Genomic DNA, 7,375 nt, shown 5'->3' on the forward strand with positions numbered 1-7,375 from the left:
TCGTGTGCCTTGGTCAGTCTCAGAGACATCTCACTTCATGTTACTCTGAGAACTGGGGTTACGTAAGTAACCTATAGTTTTTAGTATGAGCCTGTGATATCAGACAGGGAACAAACCCAGCTAGCACACAATAATACACACACACAATAATACATTATGTATACCAAGACACCAACTTTGTGATTGGTTGGCTTCACTGTGTCCCATTAATGGCCAATTGCATGCACCCCCGCTGTTCAAACAGGCAAACAAGGCGCTGCAGCATTGAAACTCTGTTTGTATTCATAAGGAGCGCCTTTGCCAAACATTTCTTTAGTGCATTCCTTTGGATAAATTGTTCACATTTTGATTGTGTTTTATGCATGATTTAAAAAGTTCCAAAGACTTGAAAGTCCACATTTCCTCATGGTGTACTTTGGGGACAATTTGTTACATGATTGGATAGCTACAAATAAAAAGCATCAGTCTTTGGATCTAAAACGTTGGTACATTTCTCTGCCTTCCACACATGTTTAAGTTATATTTTTAACAGAAAATGATAACTATAAGAAAAAAATATCAATAAAATACTTATCGTGGGCCTTTAGACAGATAAAATGTACTCCGTTGACAGTGGTTGTCTTGGAATTATATCAGCAAAAATTATGGTAATCAGATACACTACTCAAATAAAGGTTATACAACCCATTTTCAACAGCATCAAATCACAGGACACCTCCTACAGTTGCCATCTAATCAATAAACCTGCATCATTCACATCGAGATAGTGTGGTCCTTATCTATTCTCTTTCCCCAGAACTGTTTGCATAATTTACGCACATGTTCATAGCAGGCTTTAAACATAATTTATGAGTCGGGGGCTGATCAATTCCAGTAATTCCTCTTTTACCTCAGCGGAGGTTGAGATCTCAAGCTTTCTAATCAGGCAACCCCAGTGCATTCTATTTTCTTTTGTAATCTCTTAGGATTTTTGAACCACACACATTACTACTCATGTTGTTTGCATTTAAATACGGTATGTACACACAGAAGGTAGGTGTTGCACTAAAAAAAGGTTGAAGACGAAAATAACTAATGCAGCAAGCTAAACTAACACTTGTTTTGATAATGCAGCATTTTTTGCAAAACTGAGCTTCCACAATATTGGTGCGTTGTTTAAAAAAAAAAAAAAAGAGCTGTATTGCGCCTCGTCTCGCAACCTGTTCATTACAACATTTTAAATGAAACTCCTTTTAGAAGGGTTTGGTTACAATAGCTAGTCCCCTTTGAGATCTGCGTTCTGGTTGACCCTTGGAGACCGCTTCCAGTAGAGCAAACCTACACACCAAGCCCCAAGGAAATGTTCATAATAGCCAAACAGTTGTACTACAACTTCCATGTCAGTCCTTGACGTCATTAGGTCCAAAAATACACTTTCACACTGCCATACATTGGGAAAAAGTCACTGTAAATCAGTGAATATTGACTTTTGAACTTAATCAACAACCCAGTTCAAGAACTTAATTAGCCCTTATTTAGATCATTAGGTCCTAAAAGTTGTTATGTGCTCATGATGGAGCCCGTTGGAACACATTGTATGTGAAAGGCTAAGAGGCGGGACATCTTTGACACGTCTCTAAGCAGTTGACTAATCACAACAGAGCCGGCAAGCTAACCAATCAGAGCAGACTGTACTTTTTTTTTTTTTTTTAGATTCTACTTTTTTAAATACTAAACCTCATTTATACCTCAAGATAAATCATCCTTTCATGGATTACAGGCAGAGTAATGTATGTGAACAACATGCATTTTACAAAGAATGATTTGTTTAATTTAAAGTTTAAAATCCTATTGAAAACAGTTTCTCATTTGCACCTCTCAATTAAAACACAATGCAGCTCTTATTCATGAGCTTGTCACAATTCCCCGCACAGCGGTTAAAAGACATAAATATTAAAAAAAATGATTCTCTCTGATTCGCTAATCTTCAATTGTTCATTGCCATTCACACATTCACTCCCAGCGTGGGTCTGGTGTGTGAATAGAAAACATACAAGACATATCAGAAGATATGGTTCCCTGTGGTCTATAATGAGTTCTGCTGATGGGACAACTGTGTTCTGCTAGTGACAGTTGGGACAAAGCATGATAATGAACATTCAAAGTGACAGTGAAGGGGCTGTTTTAGACTCTTCACAGCCTCCACCAGAGATGCTGTTTATCTGTCAAGTGGACCTCAGCATCTGCTCCTGATGAAAGGAGCGATGAGTTGAAATGGGAGAGAAAGGGAAGGGTGCGAAGTGGAAACAACACTAACTCATCTCGATGTCCCGGTTAATTCAATGGAGCGACGCGGCACAGTGCCGTGTGTGATGTTTTCGGATAAAGAAATTCAAATTATAGTGATTAATTTCACACCAGTCGTCAAAGGGAATTGTTTAAACCATGTTTGTATCCAATTAATGTATGTGTGTAGTCAGATAAAATGCATGTCAAATGGTAGCGCGGGTAGGAAGTGACATATGTGGGTATATTACAGAAATATATTTGTTAGGCTGCCCTCTTTTGTTTCCCGGAGACATAGAGCGTTTTTATTCCTAATGTTGTATGAGCAATTATTTTATGCAGGTCCTCGTGGACCCCGTTGCCTTTTAGCTGGCTTGTCGGGCAGTCTGATTTACAACGCTGCATGGTTGCCGGCATTGCCTTGGACTGATGTGCCTCTTTTCTCAGCAATGGAAGCTACTCAGCCAACTAACTAACAAACCAATCAAATACAATCAGTCAAAGTGGTCCGATTCCCCGTGTCGAAGACCTTTGCATGATATATTTTAACCGTATCACTTTCAATTCACTTTTGATACTTTTGATATTTAGAGCGAGAGCTGAGTGGTGCCCAGTGCAGAGGGGATACAAAGCCGTGCAGATTAATTGAGGTTAAAGGGAACAAAGAGCTGGGCATAACAGAGGTAATCAGGTTCTCAATCGCCTCTGTCTGTTAACAGGTTATTTCAAAGTTAGCCCGCGTGTAGCCCATGCTTACACTTTTGACCTCATTATCCATCACAGCTTGTGTTTTTGCTAACGGTGTTTTCATAAAAGAGAATCAAATATTTTCAATTTTGCTGTGATACGAAGAAGAACAATTATTAAACTATAGAACAGATAGGAAAATATCTTATTTGGTAAGATTAGGAAATGATCTTTGTCATGGTTAGGGTAAGGGTAAGATTGTAGTAACTTAAAATAATAGATACATGTTTCACTGTCTGTAGGATACTGACTCACCTCCCTACTACAAGGTTGTGTAGCACTAATAACACCATGGTATATTTCTGACCTTGCATTTAAAATAAAAGACGGCGCTCTGCTCCTAAGAAATCGTAGGCACTAGATTTTCGATAATGATTCCATTACCAAACCCTCTTGTCAATCCAATTCTTTATTTTGTCCTGCTGAACCATGGTGGACAAAGACTACATACAGGAAAGACATTTTTGTATATATATGTTTACCTCAATTGAGCTTCATTACAGCAATAAAACACACTTTAAATGATTAGGAAATAAATGGGATCATTTGTATCTGAGTATTTACAGTGAATAAAAGACATTTGTCGAATAACAAGCTTTAAAAGTTATAAGCAGCTTAGATTAGTAGATTTGACCAAATAACAATTGAACAACTCATGATAAAGTTTGACTGCATCCAATTAAATTTTGTACTGAATAAAGCTTGATTGCATACTGATGTTACTCAATGGAAGCTAATTCAGTTTGCTGTTAGCTTCAAATAGATGTTTTTTCTTGCAAAGGCAGTTTCTACTCTGGTATGGACCTTTTTCAAACGTTCTCTCATGCAGTTTAAAATGACATTTTGTCTAGAGCAGCACCTCATTGTAATACTTCTGCGAACAGGAGAAAGTGAAAAACCCTGTTAACAATCTCACAGTTGGTGAGAAAAAAAGTTCAGGAGTTATCAAAACCATTCAAGTGTGACTTTAACCAGTGAGATTACCAGGCTGAAATTACCTTTTGTATAATACCTGATAACAGCAGGTTCCGCCATGTACTGTGTATACATGCTCATCTAACATTTTTGGGGTAGCAAATGATTACAGCAAAGTTTAACAAAGCTCTAATTTTGGCAATTTTCAGACATTCGACTGAGATTGTAGCCAACTGTTTCATTTAAAAAAGAGAAGAAAGTGTTTTTAATGGTCTTCTTGGGGTCGATTTCTTATCTGATGGAGCCTGTGTCAGTGTTAAAATAAGATTTCATAGTCTCCATACCTGTAATTCAAGCTTTGCCTGAAGTACATTTTTCCCTTTGCACTCGCCAGATCTGTAACCTTCATCTTTTTTCCATTCCGCTGCACTCTTCTTTTGATTTTTGGCTCTGTCTATTCAGACTACAAATGGCCTGTCCTCTGCTTCCAAAATCTAAACCACCAACTTGATGTATACTGAGCCCATCATTCATTCCCCTGGTGTCATTTACCCTCCACCTCCAGATTCACCTTTTACGCCACTTTCAGAAGTCATTGCCACCCAGAGAATTACGCCCACCTGAGGATGAACCCACGGAAGAATCAAAAGGACCCCAATGCTTTTGGGAAGAGAAAAAAGTAATATTGGTATCAGCGTTAAGTGTGTGGAAGGGTTAAGCCTTGTTTTGTGAAAGCCTTGGGGCGATGTGAAGGGAAAAGGGAAAGGATTGAGGTATTTCTCCACTGCAGGCCTTAAGGGGTTAAACATTCACTCCACTGAGATGAAGGTTTGATTCGCTTCAGCGAGCTGGTGTGAGTGTATGACTGGTGATGAGTGTGCGTGCCCCGTTTAGGTGTGTGTTTTTGTAGGAAAGAGATGAAGTGTATCCCTCCGTGTGCGCGCGCGCGTGTATGTGTGTGTGTGTGTGTGTGTGTGTGTGTGTGTGTGTGTGTGTGTGTGTGTGTGTGTGTGTGTGTGTGTGTGTGTGTGTGTGTGTGTGTGTATAAAATAATAATAAATAAATAGACAGACACTTGAGCATCACCCCCTGGCTCTTCTCGCTTCAGTGCGTCCCTCAGACTAAAGCAAACCCTCCTCCCGGAGACAAACCTCTCACTGGATCCGTCAATATTGAAACAGAGGAACACACTTTGCCCATCCCCGTCGTTACACAATATGATCCCTCATGTTCGAAAATGTAACGTTGGAATAAAGCGCTTGAGCCAACATGCGTTAATTTTTTCCCTGGATGGACAAATCTGTGTCCAAGGTGTCTTCATTTATGGAGCAATACTCACTAATGTGGTGACATCACATTTATTTTCATTTGAAAACAAGGGTTGTCAGAATGTGAGGTCTGGTTCCCATGAGAGAAACAAATGGAGAAAACTGAAGCAAAGATTTGGCATGGTGTTACAATGTCAGCCGCATTGCATAGCTCTTAACTTACAGAACTGCAGTTATTGTAGCTGAACATTGACTCATTTAGCAGTGACACAGCACCATTAGTTCCCCAGATTGTAACAAAAGTTTCAAAAGTTTAAATCCTTCTCAGAGTCATTATTAAATTGCAAGTATGAGTTTTACTCTCCAAGGATGTCATTATCTCCAATGTCCTTTGCGAGTAAACTTCTATAATTCCCTTTAGAAATCATAGAAAAGTAAAAGAACAGATCTTCATTAAGAATCATCAGGTTTTTAAGTTAAGGTCAGCATTAAAGTTATCCAGTCATAGCTGTCTGTACTTCTGAGAGTATATTGTCATCAGGCACTGCTTAAAGCTAATTCGGCATCCTTTTAGTGGTACCAATATGTTAACATAAAGGCTAAAACCGTGTTGGACTTTGAAAGCAGATGATGTGAAACAAGCTCTGTACAAGTAAAGTGACTCATCCGCTGAGGAATATGAGATTGAGGACCCTTCAAAGCAGCCCAGGTGGCTTGTTTCACGACTGCACTCATGCAAAACAGACATATCCCGTATTGGTTTAAATCATAGCAGTTTGAGCTGTCAGAATACAGTAGGTGTGATTGTTGTAGACTTGCAAAGCGACTGATTGCTGAAATTTAAACATATCATTGGGCTTTATGAAATAACAAGGGAAATCTCAACCCTTGTCTGGAAATACAATGGCTGTGAGCCTCTTTTATGAAACAAAAGGAATCGTGAAGTTCTGCTTTTTGACAAATCCTAAATAGCAAAGGGCCTTAAATACAGGCGACAAATTGTTTGCGTTTTAACAATAACAGTTAGCAGTATGCACTGTGTGTAGATTATATGTTATACCTGTTATTGCATTGAACGGGAAGTCTCCGGAGTAAGTGCTCATGAAGTGGACTTTAAAACAAAAAGGTAGCTGTCCCATTACACCGTATACACCGTGATGACATTTACTGTCTCCGTCTGTCGGTCAGAGCATTATCCAATCAGACAGTGACATATGGTGAGAAATAAGGCCTTTGTCTTGAGAGATCTAAAGATAAGAATCGTATTTCCATTAAATCAATGAGCTGTGTGCTTTACTGTGATGAATAATGCATCGGCCCCTTCAAACCCGCTTCCCTCACTCCCGTCCTGTTCTCTCTCTCTCCCTCCTCACGCTCTGCGTTTGCAATGCACGCCGTTCTACTGTGTCTCAAGTGTTGCACTCTTTGCACTTCATAATAAAGTGAAGGTCTTAATCCCTCTCCGCGAAGTGCTTCATTTTCTCTCAACGATCCTCCCAGGGTTGACTGATGAGGACGGCGGGGTCGCGCTCCGAGAGATGTCGGCGAGACCTTTTCGCCACGCCGAGGCATGCCCTTTTAAATGATACACAGCCTGGGAACAAATGCTAAACAACTATTTAGTTTCTAGTCTTTCAACACTTGATCTTGTGTAGATAAATAAAAGATTGCCTAAAGAGATATTCTAGTAATCTACAAGAAGCAAAATCCTCAAGCCATTTTGTGTGTGCCACACTACATTAACCAACCTCTCGTACCTCTCCTTCTCCTGTCCGTCTACTCTTCAGCACTCCCGCCTCCCCCAGATCCATTAGCTCCATTAAGTCCCATTCACTACCTCCCCTACTGTGAACTTAAACCAAGCCAACATCCTTTACGACCGTTCGCTCTGACAAGGCTGCTGGAGACACAATAGGCCTGGTCGCACTCCCTTAATAACTCTCTGTATAGAAGTCTACAGGCGCGTGTAAAGCCCTATTGATCCCCTGCAGAGAGGCAAGCCTAGCAGTCCACTGTGGTGTGCAGCGTTGACCTTGTCTCCCTCTGTGTAATTAATTAAAACTTCACAGCAGGTCTGACAGCTGATGGATCGCCCTCTTGTTGATTGTTACTGTTGTGGTAATCACACACACACACAGATACTCACAAAGAGGCCCGGGCACGCCGAGGTGTGTCCACTC

This window comes from Notothenia coriiceps, unplaced genomic scaffold, assembly GCF_000735185.1.
Source record: "Notothenia coriiceps isolate Sejong01 unplaced genomic scaffold, NC01 NC01_scaffold00015621, whole genome shotgun sequence".
NCBI classification, from domain to species: domain Eukaryota; kingdom Metazoa; phylum Chordata; class Actinopteri; order Perciformes; family Nototheniidae; genus Notothenia; species Notothenia coriiceps.